The sequence below is a fragment of the Bidens hawaiensis genome, unplaced genomic scaffold, assembly GCF_021521415.1.
Source record: "Bidens hawaiensis isolate Kalapana, Puna unplaced genomic scaffold, B.hawaiensis_p1.1 tig00002735_1, whole genome shotgun sequence".
Lineage (NCBI taxonomy): Eukaryota > Viridiplantae > Streptophyta > Magnoliopsida > Asterales > Asteraceae > Bidens > Bidens hawaiensis.
In genome coordinates, this window is record NW_027491147.1 from 2108062 (window position 1) to 2129078 (window position 21017).

The following is a 21017-nucleotide window of genomic DNA, read 5'->3' on the forward strand; positions in this document are numbered from 1 at the left end:
ACCGGGGCGCTAATCGGGGCGCTAGCGCGGAAAAACATGCAGGCGCAAGCTGGTTAGCGGGAGAAGAGAGAGAAAAGCACGGGATTTGATGGTTTTTTGACCGTTGGGAGCCGACCAAACCCAAAAAAAAAATATTTTTCCTATATAATTATACCCCATTAAAGCCCCCATTAAAGCCCCCCATACCAGGGCCAGGGGCTCCAACACCCCCCTTATCCAGTTTCTCTCTCTGCCACACGTCATAATATTATTGATTGGAGCCCCCACTGGAGCCCCCATTAGAGCCCCCCACACCCCTCAGCCTTAGCGAAGTGTCAAGTTCCCAGACACCATTGTCAGCGTCATCACTATTACATCACCACTGCAATCTCTCTACTTTCTCTCTCTAGACCACCACTCACTCTGTTACTAACGAACTCTCATTAAAACCCACCGTCACTCGTGATTTTTATGCAAAAGATCCAAGATTTAATGATGATAACAGGTGCCTTGCAACTTTGCCTCTGATTCAGGTGCAATTTTATACTTTAAAGCAATACCCAATTCAATTTATTCACAGATTTAACTGTTCATTCATTTTTTTTCCCAAGTGGGTGGCTGTTGAAACCTTTAAAGATTGTGTTTTTAACCGTTTCTTCATATGGGTTGTTGTTAATATTAATTTTTATCATCTGGGTTCACTTAAATTTTGGTCCTTTTAGGGTTATTCAATTGGGTTTGTTTAGAATCTTGAATCTTGTATTTTGCATATTCATTGTTGCTATAATGTGAATTATTTAATTTGTTTTTTTTTTTGTTTATAAGGGTTTAATAATTTTACTAAAAGGGATTTATTTTGGGGGCATTAATTATTATTAACTTGCATTGCAAGATTTTTTGAGAAAGAAAATGGTGTGTTATTAATATTTTGTGGTATCTTGCAGAACCGGATCATGACCCGAGTTGTTCGTGATCGGGTGTGAAGAGGTAGGTTCTAGCAGAGCCCAGTTGGACCCGCAAGACTCACCTCAAAGAGGGACGTCTGCGCAGTTGAACCCGCAAGACTCACCTTCAACAAGGACGTCTGCGCAAAGGCTAAACTCGCAAGACTCACCTTGAAGAGGGACGTCTGCGCAGAAACCAACTGGATCCGCAGGACCCACCATGCTCAGAGACGTGACATCCTTACGCGCAGTACGCAAGCTGTTCCCGCAGGAAAAGCCTCCCAATGGTGAAGTACCCCGCCTGTTCCCGCAGCTGCGGATACAAGCCATCAGGGAAGGCTACCTGCGCAGCAAGGCTACACGCACAAGGCACTTAACTCTTAAATAATTCAGTAATGTCACCTGAAGAAGGAGTGAGCAAGCCGGGAACACTCCCGCCCAAAGCCAGGAATACTCCCGCCCAAATGAGCCAGTCTGTACGCTACTGGAGGACCTTTTGTACTGTACCTGACGAGGTATGGACAAAAGGTCTGACCAAAGCAGCGACAGCTCACTGTGACAAAGGAATAGTACACAGCCGGCCTGGTCACTATCAGCCGCTGCCTACTCACCAACCCCTGTCACTATTAGCCGCTGCCTACTCACCAACCTGTCGTAGCACGTGCATAGCCTGCAGTTGGTGGAAAAGGAATAGTACACAGCCGGCCTGGTCCCTATCAGCCGCTGCCTACCCACCAACTGCCAGCATGGCATGTGCGTAGCCCACAGTTGGCAGAACAGGAATACTATTCAGCCGGCTGTACCTTCTTGGAAACCTACCTTCGGCTATAAATACTCCAACACCTTGGAATGGTATGGACACATTCCATTACCTTATCACATCTTATATTCTCTAGCAATCTCTTAATATACACTTATATTCAAGAGCAATCGAGTCTGATTCTCACGCCGGAGGGTGGTCACAAGGAGGTACCCCCCCTTTTCAGTGACGAGCTCACGGTGTCTGTTTTGCAGGTCACCAGAAGAACCATCTTTGCCGGACATAACCCCCCGTGGGAAACATCTATTTAACCCCCAGATTATCCGTAATCTGCCCGGGGTCAATTAGTGTTTCTTCATTGGCGCCATCCGTGCATAAAGCTAGAACTTATTCTTTTTCAGTTTTTTCAAAACTTCTGGAAAGATGGTTAACGTTACTCCAGTCCCCAGGCCAGGGAGTAACCAAGAAACCCCGGTAACCATAACCCCAGCTACTGGGGGGAACACCGGCGAATACACACGTTTTACGAACACTACCCCGGTTACCCAAGCCGGGGCAAGTGCAGTAAATTTTACGAACACTACCCCGGTCACTCGAGCCGGGGCAAGTGCAGTAAACAATCATCCCCTGGGATTCATTGATACCCAGGTGGAAAGACAACAGACGAGGCTCCCCGCCAAACACTTGAACAAGTTAAAGCGTGGGCGGAAGCACGTCAGAAGGAATTCCAAGCTGAGTTGGATGAACGCTTGCGTTCACTTCAACAGGCTGAAGAATTCGGAAGTACTCGACAACAGCTCAACATGAGCAGTGAGTGCGAGTACTCGGACGATGATCGGGAGGAATCCGACACCGACGTAAACCCTCGCCATAGGGCGAAAGGGAAGCGTAAGGACACGGACTTCCAACCGAGAAGGAATTTTGGAGAAACTTTCAAACCAAAAAACGCGGGTAGAAACCCACGTGACTTCTCCAAAGCTTTTAGACCAACTGTTGCAAATGCGGGAACGTCCAAGTTTGCAAGGGACATTGCGGAAGCAATCGCCCCGAAGAGTGCCAAGCAGATGCCCAACATCGGCACTTATGATGGTATATCCGACCCAGACGATCATTTGAACAGATTCATAGCGGGGGCAACCGTCAGCAATTGGACGGAACCCACGTGGTGTTATATGTTCCAGATGACGCTAATTGGAGCGGCTAGAGCGTGGTTTGACCGTCTACCGGTCCACCACATCTATGATTGGGCAGACTTCCAACAGAAGTTTAGCAACACTTCAGCCAACAAAGAAAGTATACCGAAGAGCAATGGACAATCCTCAATTGTATTCGAGAGGAAGATGAATCTTTGCTAGACTTCATCACTCGCTTCAACTCAAAGAAGCTAAGTCTGGGTAGTATTAGCGAAGATCTTGTTCGCGCTGCTTTCATCCAGGGCGCAAAAGAACCAGAGCTCATCCGCACCTTAACGGGTAAAGATGGCATGCCATCCACATGGGATGTCATCATGACAGCAGCTAAACGCTTCGCGGAAACGGAAAAGCAACTGGGTAGAGATCTTCCCCAGAGCACAAACCTCTACACCCAGAAAACAAGAGAAAACAATGTCCTTACCGCCCGACTAAACAAAAAGAGGAAGCTAGGCATTTGGCAGTCAAGGGTAAACTTTGACACCTCATCCGGCTCGCACCCTCGGTTAGGCGGAAAGGATAACATGCAGTCGTCGAACCGGAACTCCAGATGGACGCCACTCACCAAAAGCGTCACCGAGATATTCGACACCGAGAGGCTCCCATGGCCAAAGGCTCCAATAATCCGAGAGCGTCACAACGCTGATCAGAGCAAATTCTGTGATTTCCACAGGACAAGAGGCCACAACACCGAGGAATGCGTAGACTTGAAGGACATCGTCGAAGCATTTGTCAGAGATGGGACGCTGACGCACCTCGTGGCGTAATGAACGCTGAGCAGGCTAATGCGTGTAGAACCCCAGTTGGGGAAAACACGAATAAAACTGCAGCTTCAATGTCGGAGACTACATACTGCGTAAACAACGAGATTTCGAACCAAGTGCATATCGGCTCGAAAGGCTCGATGACACTCCCAAGAACATGGAAGGGAGCTCAATTACACAGTCTGCATGTAGATCAATTCCAAACTTGTAAAAGAAAAGGCCCAGAGCCACTTCTAATGGAAATGATTCTCCTTATCACATTGACGCTGATGGTCTTACATTTATACTTAATGAACTTTCCACACTGATATGCCGGTCTTCACCGCATACATAAGTGGGAAAGCAAGTCGTTGCGTGTGGAAGGCGGCAAAACCCGCATAAACACAAAACGACAAATTTCTAAAGAAAATATAAGGAAAGCCTTCACGCAGGTCAGTCATAGGTAAAGTTTGATCATCCTACTAAATGAAAGTGCCGGTCCTAACCGCACAAATCATGATAGAGGACACCGAACTAACCTATTGACAACCGCGCGTCGAACGGTTAATTTATTCAAAACACTGATATGCCGGTTTTCACCGCATAAATAAGTGTGAAGAAATCGTTGCGTGTGGAAGGCGGCAAAACCCGCATAAACACAAAAAACGGCAAACCTTCACGCAGGTCAGTCATAGGTGAAGTTCGGTCATCCCACTAAATGAAAGTGCCGGGCCTAACCGCACAAATCATGATAGAGGAAATTGAACTTTAACCTATTGACAACCGCGCGTCGAACGGTTAACTTATTCAGAACACTTAGAAAATCTATTCAAGGAAAAAATGAGGAAAACCTCCACGCAGGTCAGATATAGGTAAAGTTTAGCCATCCTACTAAGTGCAAGTGACGGTCTTACCCGCACAATCACGAAAGAGGAAGCAAAACTTTAACCTATTATCTGCCACGTTGATAGGTTAACTTATCCAAAGTACTTAAGAAATTGCTAAGTTAAACTAAAATATGCACAAGCGAATCATATATTGTTTATGCGGCAAAACAAGTGCCAAATTAAACTATAATATGCATGAGCAAGTCGTATAACGTTTATAAAGCAAGAGTGACGGTCCTACCCGCACAAAAGATTTATATTCCATAAAAATTCAACTGTTACAAGAATGGCCGGGTATCTATCCGCCTACAAGAATATAAATCTATACAAAGATATAAACCTATCCTAACAGTAGGAAGGATCTAATGGTTCAAGCTTCAGGACCACTCCCTCCAAACCCACTTGTACCCGCACCATCACTTGGCTGTGGCAGTTCAAGGAAGGTCTTGAGAATGGTTAGCCCATCATCAGCAGCAGCAACTTCGTTCACCTTCTCCACCACCGGGTGCGGGAAGGCGGCATACTGGTTCACTGCTTGGTCATATACAGCTTCAGAATCCACATCATATAAAGGGAAGTTGGAAGGCGGGATGCCCTTCTCAACGAACCCTAGACCAAGCAGGAAGCCAGCCTTTTCCCCATCCTCATGAGAAGCGTTGAGGGCTGCGCTCATGGCATCGTCATATGATGTGTCCGTGAAAACCCGATGCACAACTTATAAAACAAAAATACAAGTATCAAAACCTTTTCTAAGTATAAAGAAAAGCGTAAACATATTATGAAGCTATGCATACCTGCGACAACGCTTCTCGTAGAAGCCATTCCTTGGTAACCAGAGCCTCCTAGAGGGCAGCTTGAGCTTCATTACGGGCGCGTTCGGCTTCGTTCTTTGTAAGGTTGGCAAGCAACACATCTTTGGCTGTAACCTCTTCGACGCCCCTTAGCTTACGCTCAGTGTGGTCAAGCACCCCCCTCTGGTCCAAGATCTCTTGGAGCTTCTTGGCATCTTCCATGGCCAAGGTATCATGAGCCTGCTGGAGCCTCTCTAATTTGGCTTTGAGCTCCTCATTCTCAGTGCGTAAAGGCTCAGCAACAGCTTCAGCCTTGGTGGCCCTCTCAGTTGCGTTCCTGTGCAGTTTCCTTAGCCAACCGAAGCTGTTCATTAACAGCTTGGGTAGCCTTGGAACGGGCCTCGAGACGGGCCTGAACTTCAACCTCGAGGGCCTTGAAGGCCTTCTCCTTCTCCGCAGCAACGGCGGAGAGTCTCCTGTTCTCCTCCCGGATAGCCCGCGCCTGAGCTACTTCTTGGATACGAGCCGCCTTTAACTTGTCGTTTTCACGACAAAGCAGCTCGACGCGCGGCTGCATCCGAGCAAGGAGAATTCGAAGCTCGTTTGTCAGCCTACCCTCCTGGTAGCTTGACATAGCTTCTCCCAGTGCACCACTAGGGGCGGCGTGGCGCACCCACTCGACGCAATCCACAGCCGTCCGAAGGGTGGTTCCCCGGCGGATGTTCCACCGCGGAACAAACACCTCATTCGAATCCGACACTGCAAAAACAAAAAGCAGTTAGGAAAAGATGATAAAAAACAAAAATATATATAAAAAGGCCAAAATAACCCTACGCACATGTAGGGTCAACAACAGGGCGGTAGCCGCCGAACCCATCACCTGAACCTAACGGATATCCATCCAAGAGGGGCAGATGGGAAGAAGGCAGAGATTGGATAGAAGCCCCAAACATACCTGCTGAACCGGCCGGGGGCGAAGTAGTCGCCGGTGCCGGAGGCACGGTTGAAGCCGCCGCGGTAGAGACCACCGGTGGTGAACTCACAACCGTGGCCGCCGCTGGGGAGAAACCCACAGAAAAACTCACCGCCGGCTCAGTGAAGGACGCAGTGAATATGGCACTGACAGCCGGCGGAGACGTCACAATTGGAACAGTTGCCTCAATAGGATGAGCAACTGAACCAATGCTGCAAACAGGCGCAGCAGCCTGGGTCATCGCCTCGGGTAGGTTGACCAAACCTACCGTCATGGGTCCAGAGCTGCTCCTCCCCGCATCACCTTGGAATGCGGTAGCATCCACGCCTGCATGAAGACAAGATATTAAAAACAATGGCGGAAAGAAATTGCGGGTAAGATTAATTTATACTTACGAGTTCTCTTCAACTTGAAGGTTCTGACCGGCGGGGACGAACCCGACGGAGCCGGCCTCTTCACGCCGGTCACCGTCGTAGAACTTAGTCGCGCTGCAGTGGCAGCTGTCTCAACCTCCGAGACTGTCGTCTCACCACCACCAGGGTTTCCCGCCACCTCTTCGCTTTCGGTCTCTGAGTCAGACCGATTCACCGGATCGGCAGTAGAGGCAACCTTCGCCTTGCCCTTCGCGCCAGCAGCCTTCTTCTTCCTCACTAAGAAAGGACCATCTGCGGATTCCTCATCAGAAGATGACAAGATTAGAGGAACTCCAGCAGAGGTTTGAGCATGGAGAGGGCGGGGGTTAAAAAGTTCCTTACCTGGCCGCGTGGCACTCAAAATCTCGTGGCCTGGCGGGTAGACCTCCACAAACCGATCCGCCGTTTGCTCCAAGATGGGCAACTCGTTCCCATAAAGAGCACGGGTACCCATCCGAGCGGGACCATCAGCTTCCCGCGGATGCAGGAGCGATTGCAGGTCGTTTCCCTCTGAAAATAAAAAGAAAAACAGTTTAGCGGGAAAACCCTAAATCAGTAAGAAGATATGAACCATACCGTAAGGGACAGAGTTCAAACCGTATTCGAGGACAATAGGAATCTGTGGCGCCTCCGCCCCAGCATCTTTCCACACCCCGCTCATCCCGAGCATCACCATCCCGGACTCCGCAAAGCGGTAAACCGGAGACTAGACCCGGGAAATCTTGGAGAACCATTCCGCCTCCTCATAGTTGAAGGCGTGAAGGTTCGGGAGAGCTCTCCCGTTTTTGAACGTCATCGCTATGGGGACGACGCGAGCGGAGATATAGAAGAACTCCCGCTTCCAAGACCGAAGACTGCGCTCGGTAGCGCAGATCTTCAAACCCTTGATCCGAGTGACCAAGGTATACCACCCCTGGATGCACCTCCAGGAATAGAAGGTTAATCAGGCGGTCAACATGGGGCTCCACGCCCAGAATGAGGCACACCCATTCAAAATGCCGAATCTTGGCGATCGCCATTGGGTGTACCTCCGTCAAATGTACACCGTGTCTCTCCAAAACACGGTACACAAACTTCGTCAATGGGAACCTGAGATTCCCATAGATGAAGAATGCAGCATACACCCCTATTTTGCCCTTGATGTTATCGTACATCGTCTGGTGTGGCTTAGGAAACTCAGGCTCGAAAGGCTCGAGCATGAACTTCCTGACGATGTACTGATACTGGTCGACGGGAAGAGCACACTGGCACTCGCCAGCAGTACTCTTATCGTCCCTATCAGAAGTGGACGTCGGGTTCTCAGAATACACGTCCGAATCTTCAGCAGTAACTTCAAGATCATGAGAAGACATGTTTTGAATGTAAACAAGAACGATTTCAGGAGAATGCTCGACAGAAAAGTTAGAGTATTCGCCGGAAATCGTTTAGAAGAAGAAGAGAGGTGAAACTGTGAGTTGAGATGCAACCTCTCCTCCCTTTATATACTCATCGCAATGAATGCGATGAATTTAATGCGGAAGAGAGAGGAAAACGCTGGTGCAATGAAACTATGACACGTGGAAAAAGCAAGCTGGCAACAGCTGTTGACAGGACGCGTGCCGTAAACTTCGCGGCCACGCGCCCGAAAACTCGCGCCCACGCGCCTGAAAAAGCGTCTGGAATGACCATATACTGTCACGTCGCCATAACTTCCTGCACGTCCTGACACTGTTAGAAGAAACCGTCGGACGACGTTTCAACAGTTTGGACTGTTCTTATCCTTTCACCAACTCTTCGAATTTCAAAAAGATTCAAAAAGATTCAAAAGTAAGCGGGACTATACCCCTTACCTTGGCAACCAAGTAACTATAAGACAGGTGCGAGTACAGTGTTAAGCCAAAACCCTTCACATACTTAGCACCTGCAGGGAATTGAAGCCAAGAATACCTCGGCAACCAAGTAACTATAAGACGGGTGCGGGTACAGTGTCAAGGCAAAACCCTTCACATACTTAGCACCCGCAGGGAATTGAAGCCAGGAATACCTTGGAAGTAAAGTAACTATAAGACGAGTGCGGGTACAGTGTCAAGGCGAAACCCTTCACATACCTAGCACTCCGCAGGGAATTGAAACCAAGAAGGATCTTCTGGGCCATGCTTGCGGAAACGGGAATAACATCCCCGCATAGCGGGAACGTCGAGAACTAGATTGTTTGAAGCTCCAAGATGGAATTGGTTGTTTTAACATAATTGATCACTATGTTCAAAACTACCAAAACCTCATGGAGAATCTACACAAGTGGAACTCAACGCTCCTGACTTGCGAGGAGGTTACAGACCTACCCGCATCATACCCAAAGATCAAGCAGAAAAGTCGGGAATTTCTGCACGTGACATTAGGACTTCCGCGGAAAGAATCCCCATGGAAAACCTTAAAACTAAACCGTTTTCAAAACCCTTTGCTTAAGTCCAAAAGTTCACCTCACTTATTAACAATTCATGAGAAGAACATTGGACTGGGGGGACTTGAAGAGGTAGGTCCCAGCAGAGCCCAGTTGGACCCGCAAGACTCACCTCAAAGAGGGACGTCTGCGCAGTTGAACCCGCAAGACTCACCTTCAACAAGGACGTCTGCGCAAAGGCTAAACTCGCAAGACTCACCTTGAAGAGGGACGTCTGCGCAGAAACCAACTGGATCCGCAGGACCCACCATGCTCAGAGACGTGACGTCCTTACGCGCAGTACGCAAGCTGTTCCCGTAGGAAAAGCCTCCCAATGGTGAAGTACCCCGCCTGTTCCCGCAGCTGCGGATACAAGCCATCAGGGAAGGCTACCTGCGCAGCAAGGCTACACGCACAAGGCACTTAACTCTTAAATAATTCAGTAATGTCACCTGAAGAAGGAGTGAGCAAGCCGGGAACACTCCCGCCCAAAGCCGGGAATACTCCCGCCCAAATGAGCCAGTCTGTACGCTACTGGAGGACCTTTTGTACTGTACCTGACGAGGTATGGACAAAAGGTCTGACCAAAGCAGCGACAGCTCACTGTGACAAAGGAATAGTACACAGCCGGCCTGGTCACTATCAGCCGCTGCCTACTCACCAACCCCTGTCACTATTAGCCGCTGCCTACTCACCAACCTGTCGTAGCACGTGCATAGCCTGCAGTTGGTGGAAAAGAAATAGTACACAGCCGGCCTGGTCCCTATCAGCCGCTGCCTACCCACCAACTGCCAGCATGGCATGTGCGTAGCCCACAGATGGCAGAACAGGAATACTATTCAGCCGGCTGTACCTTCTTGGAAACCTACCTTCGGCTATAAATACTCCAACACCTTGGAATGGTATGGACACATTCCATTACCTTATCACATCTTATATTCTCTAGCAATCTCTTAATATACACTTATATTCAAGAGCAATCGAGTCTGATTCTCACGCCGGAGGGTGGTCACAAGGAGGTACCCCCCCTTCTCAGTGACGAGCTCACGGTGTCTGTTTTGCAGGTCACCAGAAGAACCATCTTTGCCGGACATAACCCCCCGTGGGAAACATCTATTTAACCCCCAGATTATCCGTAATCTGCCCGAGGTCAATTAGTGTTTCTTCAGGGTGTTAAAAGATGCTAATGGTGATACTAGTGATCATCTTCGAAACCATATCCATTTAACCAACTGTATCCATTTGAAAAACCATATGCACAAAAACAGCCCGATAACCACCGATAGGTCGCTTATTAGGGACCTTGTTGTTCTTCAAAGGTCAAGGTCTTTGAGGGATACGTCCATGAGCCCGCCTCCGTTTCAGTCTCCTTCTGGCGGTGGCGGTGGTGGTGGGAGGCAGTCTGTTGGTTTATCAGGCAACTCGTCGTCGAATGTGGGCCCGGGTGATGCGGTTCATAGAAGGGTGAAGAAAGAAGAATCGGGCCGGAAGAGTTTTAAGGATGATTCTCCGTTAGATGCTGCGAATTTGGCCCGTGATATCTATCCCGGGAGTTCGGATAGCAAAAGTAAGCAAAAAGGGCGGAAAAGTAGCAAAAGTAAGCAAGATGATCATGTGAAGACCCTTTTACAGCAAATAACCGATGGCCCGATTGATAGTGATAATGTAGCTTCATCGAACACTCGCTTTCACGGTGGTGTTGAGGTTGAATCAAGCTTGCATGGCCATGGGTTTGACCGGGTAAAAAGGCGGAAGTTTAAAAATGGAAGACGGGCTTCTCGAGTACCCAAAAATGAGGTGTCAATGGGTTCGAATTTTGACTATGGTGATCAACAAAATGTCACCGGGGGGCCGAAAAACGGGTGCGGGATTCCGTTTAATTGGTCAAGAATTCACGATCGGGGAAAATCGTTTCTTGATATTGCAGGAAAGAGTTTGTCGTGCGGGTTATCAGACTCGAGGTCAAAGAGAGGTGGTCAACGGGACTCTGGTCAAATACCCGTTTTGTCTGATCACTCTACTTCATCTACAAACAGTGAATCCTTCCCGTTATTAATGGACGGTTCTCAAGAAAGCCGGGAAAATCCTGGTGCATGGGTGCATGATTATTCGGGAGAATTGGGACTTTATGCGGATAATTTATTAAGCAGTGGAATTGACTCGGATCTTGCTTCAGAAGCCCGATCCGGCCACCAAAAACGAGCCCGTGACCATACCCGACACCAAAATCTCACCCAAAAATACACCCCGAGAACATTTCGGGACCTTGTTGGACAGAATCTTGCAGTCCAAGCTCTCTCAAACGCAATTGCAAAAAAGAAAGTCGGTCTGCTTTACGTGTTTTACGGGCCCCACGGGACCGGGAAGACCTCGTGTGCACGGATATTTGCCCGGGCTTTAACTTGTCAATCTTTGGACCACCCGAAACCATGCGGGTATTGCAATTCTTGCATAGCACATGACGCGGGTAAAAACCGGAGTGTTCGTGAAGTGGGTCCGATGCACAATCTTGGATATAAAAGAATCATGGAACTTATAGAACACATGATTGCTTCTCATATCCCGTCACAATATCGGGTTTTCATAATCGATGATTGTGACTCTTTGCCTCCTAACTGTTGGAGCGCAATATCTAAGGTTATTGATCGGGCTCCGAGGCGTATGGTATTTTTGTTGGTCAACTCGAGTCTCGATGTTTTGCCACATATAATAATATCCCGGTGTCAAAAGTTTTTCTTTCCTAAGTTGAAAGATGCAGATATTATTTATACTTTGCAATGGATTGCATCATAAGAAGATTTTGAAATTGATAAAGATGCATTGAAGCTTATTGCTTCGAGATCGGACGGGTCGCTGCGGGATGCAGAAATGACACTCGAGCAGCTGAGTTTACTCGGGCAAAGAATATCCGTCCCTCTTGTTCAAGAATTGGTATTTTTATTCGCCTTTTATTGCTTGTAGTTTATAATTACTAAATTGCCAAATATAGAATTTGTTCACCTAATTTTGACCCGTTTAGTTGTAAATATGTCGATTTGTTTTATTTTTTTTATTTCTAACGGGTCAAGTGGATTAAGCTAAAGGATTTAATCAAAAAGGAAACGAGCCAAACATGTTGAAATATTATGTTTATTTTAATTTCAAAATGGGTCAAGTGTAACTTTTTTACAAAATAGTTATATTATTTGTATCATGATGTAGTTTTTACAATAATACATTTCATATTTTTATGGAACAAAATGACAGCTTGGCCCGTTTTTGACCCGTTTAGCTGTGTCTCGTTGTTTTTTTTTTTAAATTCTCTAACGGGTCAAGTGGATATTGTAAAGGATTTAACTAAAAAGGAAATGGGTCAAACATGTTTAAATAATACTTTAATTTTTGGCTTTACATTATTTTGTTTTTTTTTTTTTACTTTTATTTCAAATAGGTCAGGTGGATTTATTACAAAATAGGTATATTATTTTATCATGATGTAGTTTCTATATCACTATATTCCATATTATCAAGAAACAAAAGAAAATGACCCGACCGTTTTGATATGTCACCCAACCTGCCAAATCAGCCCGTTTCCGGCAATTAACAAATATATAATCAATTTATTACATTTTTCTCTTTTTTCAATCTCTAAATTTACTGTGCATGCACTTTACTAAACAGGTTGGACTTATATCTGATGACAAATTAGTTGACCTACTAGATTTAGCACTATCAGCGGATACCGTGAACACCGTTAAACATTTAAGAGAAATTATGGAATCGGGTGTCGAGCCGTTAGCTTTAATGTCACAACTTGCAACCGTAATAACCGACATTCTTGCAGGCAGTTACAATTTCATGAAAGAAAGGTCAAGAAGGAAGTTCTTTAGACAACAAGCTTGTAAGTTTGACTTCTCAACATTTTTAAAAAGTCAACTCCTTTTGACCTTTTTTAAAATATATAGTTTTATTTTTCCAGTGTCTAAAGGAGACATGGAGAAGCTGAGGTTAGCGTTAAAAACATTATCTGAAGCCGAAAAACAACTTAGAGTGTCGAATGATAAGTTGACTTGGTTGACCGCTGCTTTGTTGCAACTTGCGCCAGATCAGCAGTATGTGTTGCCTACATCTTCTGTTGATACTAGCATTCATCGTAGTCCAATGCGGTTGAATAATGGTGGACGAAGAGACGGGCCCCGCAAAAGTAACTTTGACCATGGTGAGTCAACCGGGATTCAAAGGAATGTTTTGAAAAAAGATGGGAAAATGAAAGAAAGATTATATGAGCAGGAAATTGAAGAAATTTGGTTAGAGGTTCTTGAAAATATTCAGATAAATAGTATTAAAGAGTTTTTGTATAAGGGAAGATGACATCACTCAGTTTCGGTGCCGGTACGTCTTTTACAAACTTTCTTGTGTTTTATTTACCATAAATTTTGTTTCTTTACCTTTCTTAATCGAGTGTTAATTAATATGTTGTTAATGTCGGTTGTTTGTTCTCTTAAGTTCTTCTCTTTGTGTGTCACATAAATACAATCATAGATGCCATATTTAATCTTTTATTAGTAAATACTTTTAATCGAGCCCGAGCCCGAGCCCAAGCCCGAATTCGAGCCTAAAAATATGTTTGTTTAATAAATAAGCCCAAGCCCAGGCTTCACTTATCGAGCTTGAGTTGGCTCGCTAGCCCAAACAAGTCTACTTTTACTATAACTTAAGTATATTAAATATATATTTATATAATAATTATTTTAGTTATGTATATAAAGGTAGGATATAGAAACTAAATAATATATTACGTAATATATAAAAATTATAAGTTATATAGGGGTGGGATCTGCCACAAATAGGGGTTAACGTGCGAAACCTACGAATAACTAGAGTAATTATGCTTGAACTAGAGTAATTGCTATCACGCAAAAGTTTCAACGTAGCACGATTATAATTCCTCTACTTCATTTTGTTGTAGTGTTAATTGTTACATTGTATCGTAATAATAATTATTCTAGTTATCTGTACGCTTCGCATGTTAAAAGTTGTTTATATTTGATCTAAACACTATATATATAATTATAAATGTATATAAATAAATTAATAAACACGCTAAGCTCGAGCTTTAGAACTAAACCTCAAAACGAACTTCTCTTAAAGTTTATTATTAATTACTTCCCCGGATATGAGAGACCAGATGTTACAATTAATATTGTAAACATGAAAACAAATTTATCTTTCTTAAAGTTTTATCAATTAATTGCTTAAATAACTTTATAAAGAAAAAGTTGATTATCATCAAATTATGATTATTCAATATCACATAATAATTTTCAAAAAAAAAAAACTAATTTTATTCATTTTGCAGCTCCAACCGTCCAACTTAACTTCACATCACACGTGACAAAATCAAAAGCCGAGAAATTCAAAACCCACATTTTAAAAGCATTTGAGCACGTTCTCGGATCACCCGTTACAATCGAGATCAGAAGTGAACCACAAGAAGACTTGTATGCAAAAAGAAGTGAGATCGTTGAGGTAGAAGAATCAAAATTGCATACTGATAATAATAACAATAACAATAATAATGATAAAGCAGAAGCTAGCACGTCTCATAACAATTCAGATATCGGGTTTCAAAGAAGATTAGGGGAACAAAGTCAATCTTTGAGTTTGGTCAAAGGTAAAGTGTCGCTTGCAAATGTAATTCAGCAAGCAGAATCACATAGAAACAGTTGGTCAACACGCAAAGCGGTTTCCATTGCTGAGAAACTTGAACAAGAGAATATGTAAGCTTCTTTCCCTCTTGTTTGACTCTAAAAGTCAAACTGTTAGTTACAAAATCTTTTAATATTATATTAACGTTATATGTTTCCACATGGTTCAGTTTCTACATGTTTTAATATTGTACATTACAATGTTATGCATATTTCTGTTATTTAAAAATAAGTCTACTTGAATAAATCTTAAAACTGAAAGTAGTTTGTTTTGGGTTTCAAAGTCAAGATATGAATTTCAAATGTGTTATTGTTACACTTGTAGGAGAATGGAACCGAGATCAAGAAGTTTGTTGTGCTGGAAGGCATCTAGAGTTGCTCGTCGCAAGGTAACGTGCAAAATTTGATTATTAACTTATTCTTTGATTTCTCATATAATATTTATTTTTATTAGAAGTGACAATTTTGGCCCGCTTACTTTGTTTGGTCAAACGGGTCGTGTCAAATATTAAAAAGGTTAAAAAGCTTTATTTTGACTAAAAATGGAATGTGTATTGGGTTGTATGACCCGAAAAAATGTATTTTAAAATATTATCTGCATACAATTTCTTGAATCGTTTAATATTTATAACGTTACTTGTGTATGTAGATATCTCGATTAAAATTTAGACCAAGAAAGCCCCGGGCTTTGCTGAGATTCGTGTCGTGTGGAAGGTGCATTTCAACTAGATCGCCAAAAAATATTTAGAACGCGTTAGTATTTCTGTCTTTAAGCATCAATTCATCGGTCGATTAGCTTTGGCAAATAAAAGTCAAATTCAAGAAGGCAAATGTGTATTTCTTATATTTATTCTAGCTTTTTAATTTTAATGTTCTTTGTAGGCCTTGTAAACATTTGTATTCTTTGATGAAACTGTAACCTTTTTCTTTGATGTATAAAAACCAGTTAGTTGGATAAAGTCATGAATCTCTTGTGTTTATGTTTGTTCTTGTTGGTGAAAGTGGGCCCCATTATTATGACCAATAGGATTGACCGGTCAAGAACAAACTTGTCTTGGTGGTTTGGGACCAAATAATGTGATGGAGACTTTGTGTTTTGTTATTGGATGAGTGTCAAAAAGCTGCTTTTGTTTTGATCAACATATAACTAAAAGATTTGTTGAACTGAAACAAGGAAAAACATGGTGTTGACAGGTAACAATTTTTTGGTATATATTTTGTAATTTAGGATTGTACAAATGAGTTGGTATGCCATATTTGTAAGTTGTAACCAACAACTTAATATTTTCTAAAACTTCTGGTGGTATCCCTTATTCTAAAGTAAATTTTTATAAACTTTGATTAGATGCTATAATTTATGCATGATGATTTATATGTTATATAGCCAAAATTTTTGGGTGAGTTTTAGCCACTTTTGCACACTTGCATGTCGATCATGCGATGTACGCTTCAAGTGATTTAACGTCAAAGGTTAAGATGCGAATAAAATGATAATCAAGCTCGTATGGATTTTGTTAAGGGACATATGGATTAGCTGCTATACCGTATTTGTAACCCACAACTTAACATTTTGTAAACCTTTTTAGTGATGCAGGTTAATTTAACGTAAGTGTTTACTTATTAATCTAATATGCTAAAATATCTTAAGGGGTTACTCATTTTTTTGTATATATATATATATATATATATATATATATATATATATATATATATATATATAACCTCTTTTTACATAAAGGACATTATGGGAATTTTCCTTTTATTTGCTACATCTTTGTCTTTTATACGAATGCGAAAGTTTATAATTGCTTTTGCTTCGTTTTCTGTTTTATCAAATTTCATTTTAGAAAACCATTTGAAATCCAAATCTTTGTTTCATTCACTTTCTTTATAAATACCATTCTTCACACATGCATCTTCCACATTATTCTTTCTTTTTACATAACCTCATACTCATACGAGGGAGGATGAAGAACAACGATTAGGTAAGTCAGGCTTCCATTCTTTCTAGTGTTCTAAAGGTTCAAAATCCGAACCAACGACGCATATTAGGCTGGTATTGGGTCGGTTTTGGTTCGAGTCACCGGGTTTAGACCGAAATATGCTAACAATTTTGTTATATATTCTTATTCTTAAAACATAAATTAAATATTTAATTTACACTACAAAATTTTATATTTCTATGTAGATTGTAAATCACTCACTTTAACATTGATTTGTTAAATAACTTATATTTATTTATGTTTCGAAGGGGATATGTTTGTTTAGATGACATAAAGATCTCAAATTGTTGGAATAGGAGGTCTCGAAAATATAACAACAAGAAGAATCACATGTAGTCGTAGCCATCAACTGTAGCGACTTTTGGCTTCTTTTATACACCAAAGAAGGTAAAGAGAAAAATAATAAGAATTAGAAATTAATATTAACAAAAATGAAGATGGCTAAGAGAAAAACAAAGTATATATAAGGAGCAGTCTCTTGAAAATTGCCTGAATCATGTTGTAACGCTCACTGGCTATGGCACGTTGAGAAACGGAGGACAATACTATGTGATGCAGAGTACACACGGAGTTAACTGGGATGAAGAAGGGTACGCGATAGTGTGACATTCGTCAAAATCGGGTCCCGTTTGTACTCGTTTGTATTCTTTTTATGATTCGTTTATCATGTAAACCGACCTGTTTTGTAAACCAAAACTTATGATATAATCAAAATGATGGTTTTTATGTTACAATATTGTTTTACACTTGTTGGGTCTTGAAAACATCATTTTCGGGCCTTAAAACGCGTTAAAATCACTTAAAACGACCTTCGGGGGCCAAACCGTCATTTTTTGAAAGTTGAAAAATGTTCCAGCCATGCACCCCATCGCGCCACACAATGGAAGAGGCTTCTGTTGGTCGCATAGCGCGATGACAATAGACCAGATTGCTTGTTATGTTCCATTGTTGTTTCTATTGTCCATTAAATTCTAGTTTTAACCAATAAACCACTTGTTTAACCCCTTTAATCACTTTCTATAAATACCCAACCCTTTCTCACATTAAACCCTGCTCATAAACCTTTCCCCCTCTCAAATTCAAAGATCTTTAAGGTTGTTTTTCATTGTTTATGTTAAGTTTGACTTTGAAAGTTAAACTGAGTTAGTTTTGCAATTTTAATTAGTTTACTTAGTCTAAATTAATACTTGGAATATATAGCACAACATATATATAATATACACTCCTTGTTACCTTTGTTGGTCACTTTTCCAGCCTCGGTCGGTTAAGTTTCGGGCCTCGTAAGGCAAGGCTACAAGGAGGACTTCGTGCTATTGATATGTACATACTTATATAACTTGTTTATACATACTAACCATGTTTAAATTCTGCTCATTTTAGTTTGTACATCATTTATGAAGTTCCATGGTTATGGGTTTGAAGAGTCTAGCATCGGTTTAACCGTAAATAGCTTTAAATCGTAAACCGAACTTGTTTACTAGTTTTTGTTAAATAATTGTTTAAACATGCTTATTGTTAGATTTAAGTTTCTAAAATCATTTTTATAAGTTCTATGGTTATGGGTTTGTAGAATCTTACCTCGGTCTTAACCCGAACCAAGATCAGAACCGAAAACCAAACTTTCGTTTAAAGACTTTATTGTTAACTTTTTGGTTATAAAACTTAATGTATTATCATTTATACATTATTATACAAGTTCTTTGATGTTTGGACATGTGGAAACCATCTATGAACTTATTGTGAGATGGAAACCGAACCAAACCGCACTAAACCAATTTTCACTCGCTTAAGACACACAAGTGTGTTTTTAGCTATCAAGACTTGTATATTTCTTTAAAAATACTTTATAAATAGATTTTAAATATTTTATTAAAATTCTTGGGATGTTGGATCTAACTTGATCTTATTACAAAGTTGGACCGACAAAACCGAACACTCGCTTAACGTACGTTGTTAGTTCTAAAACAATAGAACTACATACTTGGTTAAGTATTATTAGATTTTATTGAGTTATCTCATAACATTTATTATTTCAGAAAGTTGACTTTGGGTTTGACCAATTATCAAGACCCGAACCAACAACCCGAACACTCGTTAAAACCCGTTTTAGTATCTTTATTATAAAGGGACTTGCATTCTTGCATTTTTACCCACCTTATTAACATAGGTTGGGTAAATATTAAGGTTAGATACTTTAACCCGGTTTCGAGCAAACTTACATTTTTAAAGGGTTATTATTATAATTTCTTAAATAGTTACATTTTAAACCTTGAACTTTAATTGTTTACATTTCTTATCTTTCATTTTAAAGCTTTCCTAAAATAACCATTCTAATTCAAGGCTTTTACTTTTATTTAGGCTTTGCTCGTTAGGCTCGTCCTTCCGTTTTCCCATCTTTTACCGACCAAGTTTTATACTTGAATGTGAGTACTTTCATACCCCGTTTTCCATCTTTCGTTTTGGGGGTGATATTGCATATCTTATTCAAACTAAATGCTTTATACTTGAGTCGTAAACCACAAACTCAATTGTATACATTACTTAAATAAATGCTCGAGTTGGTGTTCTATACTTGCATGCTTATATGCGTATGTGTTTACCTCTTTTGGTTGGTTGATCTATAAATCCTAGTCTATTTGGCAACCCCTTATAGCAAGGTATCGTTAATGTATTTTTATTAACGATTTCATTTATCCAAATTATTGCTATTATTTATCGTTTCGTATACAAGTTGTGGAATTTTCCTATTACATACATATTGTTCAAAATCTATGAATTGCTCACCAACCTTTGTGTTGATAAACTTTATTTTATGCAATGTTACAGGTTTGACGTTAGGTTGATGTTTGGAGTTGGAGAAAACGTAACGAAGATCGTTAGGATATTAGCAAAAATGAACAATATATTATTTGCTATATTTTGTTATGATTATCTATGAATATTGTTATGTGACATTTTGATGTTGTGAAATTAAATTGTTAAATATTGTAACAACATGAAAATTTCGAGTTCAAAGTATCAACTTTCCAAAGTATACGGACTAAAATTGCCAAATCCAAACTTGAGGGTTTAAAATGAAAAATATGATTTCTCGACCCATCGCGCTACGCGACGGGTCAGAAAGGAAACCCATCGCGATACACGATGGGGAGTCTGACACATTGTGACACGTGTGCCACGTGGCACACGGTGGCACTATGTGCTGCCACGTGTCACCACGTGGCAACACTGCTGCCACGTGTCGCCACGTGGCGCAACGGCTGCCACGTGGTAGAGCTACATTGTGACTCATCACACCTATATCGCGATACGCGATAGGTGCCTAGGAGCCTATCGCGTAGCGCGATGGGTTTCCGAGTTTTGTCTATAAATAGTAGCCAAAGGGTGGATCATTTCTCACATCCAAAACCTGCTTCCCTTTCTCTCTAATCTCTCACTAGAATCCCAAGTTCGTATTAACGATTTCCCTTGATAAACGTGTCCCGATCCTTCGATTCTATACCAACGTTACCTCAAAGTTGTGCCACCCTCCACCCACACTCAAACAAGAGGGTGTTGTTGAAATGGCAATGAATCTCGATAAGCGTGTTGTCGAGAGTTGAAGTTTGGCGTTATCAACTGACGACCAAAGAGATCAAAAGGCGTTGGAGTGCTGCTCAAAGTCCCTAGGGTTCCTATACGCCATCAAGGTTAGGCGTAATAACGAATTCAATATAATTCAATATTATATTCAAGGCTTTGACCTTAAGTCGAGGTTATACTCGATACCTCGATAAAAGAAAAGAAAAGAAACCATAACAAAGAAACGAATGAAAATTTGATTATTGAATATTGGTGAATGCATATATATGAGTGTAAGTATATATGATTATATTCTTTGTTATAAAAATATTATTTAAAGAATAATGAGTATTCTTAAATAATAAAAGAAAGATTGCGTTTCTAAGAGAAGAAGAAACGTCGGGTTTTTATATAAACTAAAGGTTTATAATTTACTTTTAAACTAAAGGTTTTCAAGTAAATAAGAATTGAACTAAAGGTTCAATCGAGGATTGAGATAAGACTAAAGGTCTTAAGCCGGATCGTGTATCCGACCAACAAATATTTATACTCGTACTATAGGTGCAAGATAAAGAAAGGGAAAGACCCTTGGACGGTGAGTGAAGCCGATCCTAAAGAGACAAGGTGAATACGCCCCCAAAATTTTAAACTTGTTTTCAAAATAAGT

General features: G+C 41.6%; 1 protein-coding gene and 1 pseudogene across 2 annotated transcripts in view; both read left to right on the forward strand.

The window, feature by feature from the left end:
- Nucleotides 1-21017, forward strand: part of LOC143620949 (putative alpha,alpha-trehalose-phosphate synthase [UDP-forming] 7) — a 178346-nt gene that overhangs the window by 85395 nt on the left and 71934 nt on the right. The gene's annotated exons all lie outside the window — the stretch shown is intronic.
- LOC143620948 (protein STICHEL-like 3) lies at nt 898-16447 on the forward strand (annotated as a pseudogene). The gene is made up of 7 exons (XR_013151424.1): nt 898-966; nt 10280-12030; nt 12760-12979; nt 13058-13470; nt 14438-14858; nt 15112-15175; nt 15436-16447. The product of XR_013151424.1 is annotated as a protein STICHEL-like 3 (transcript).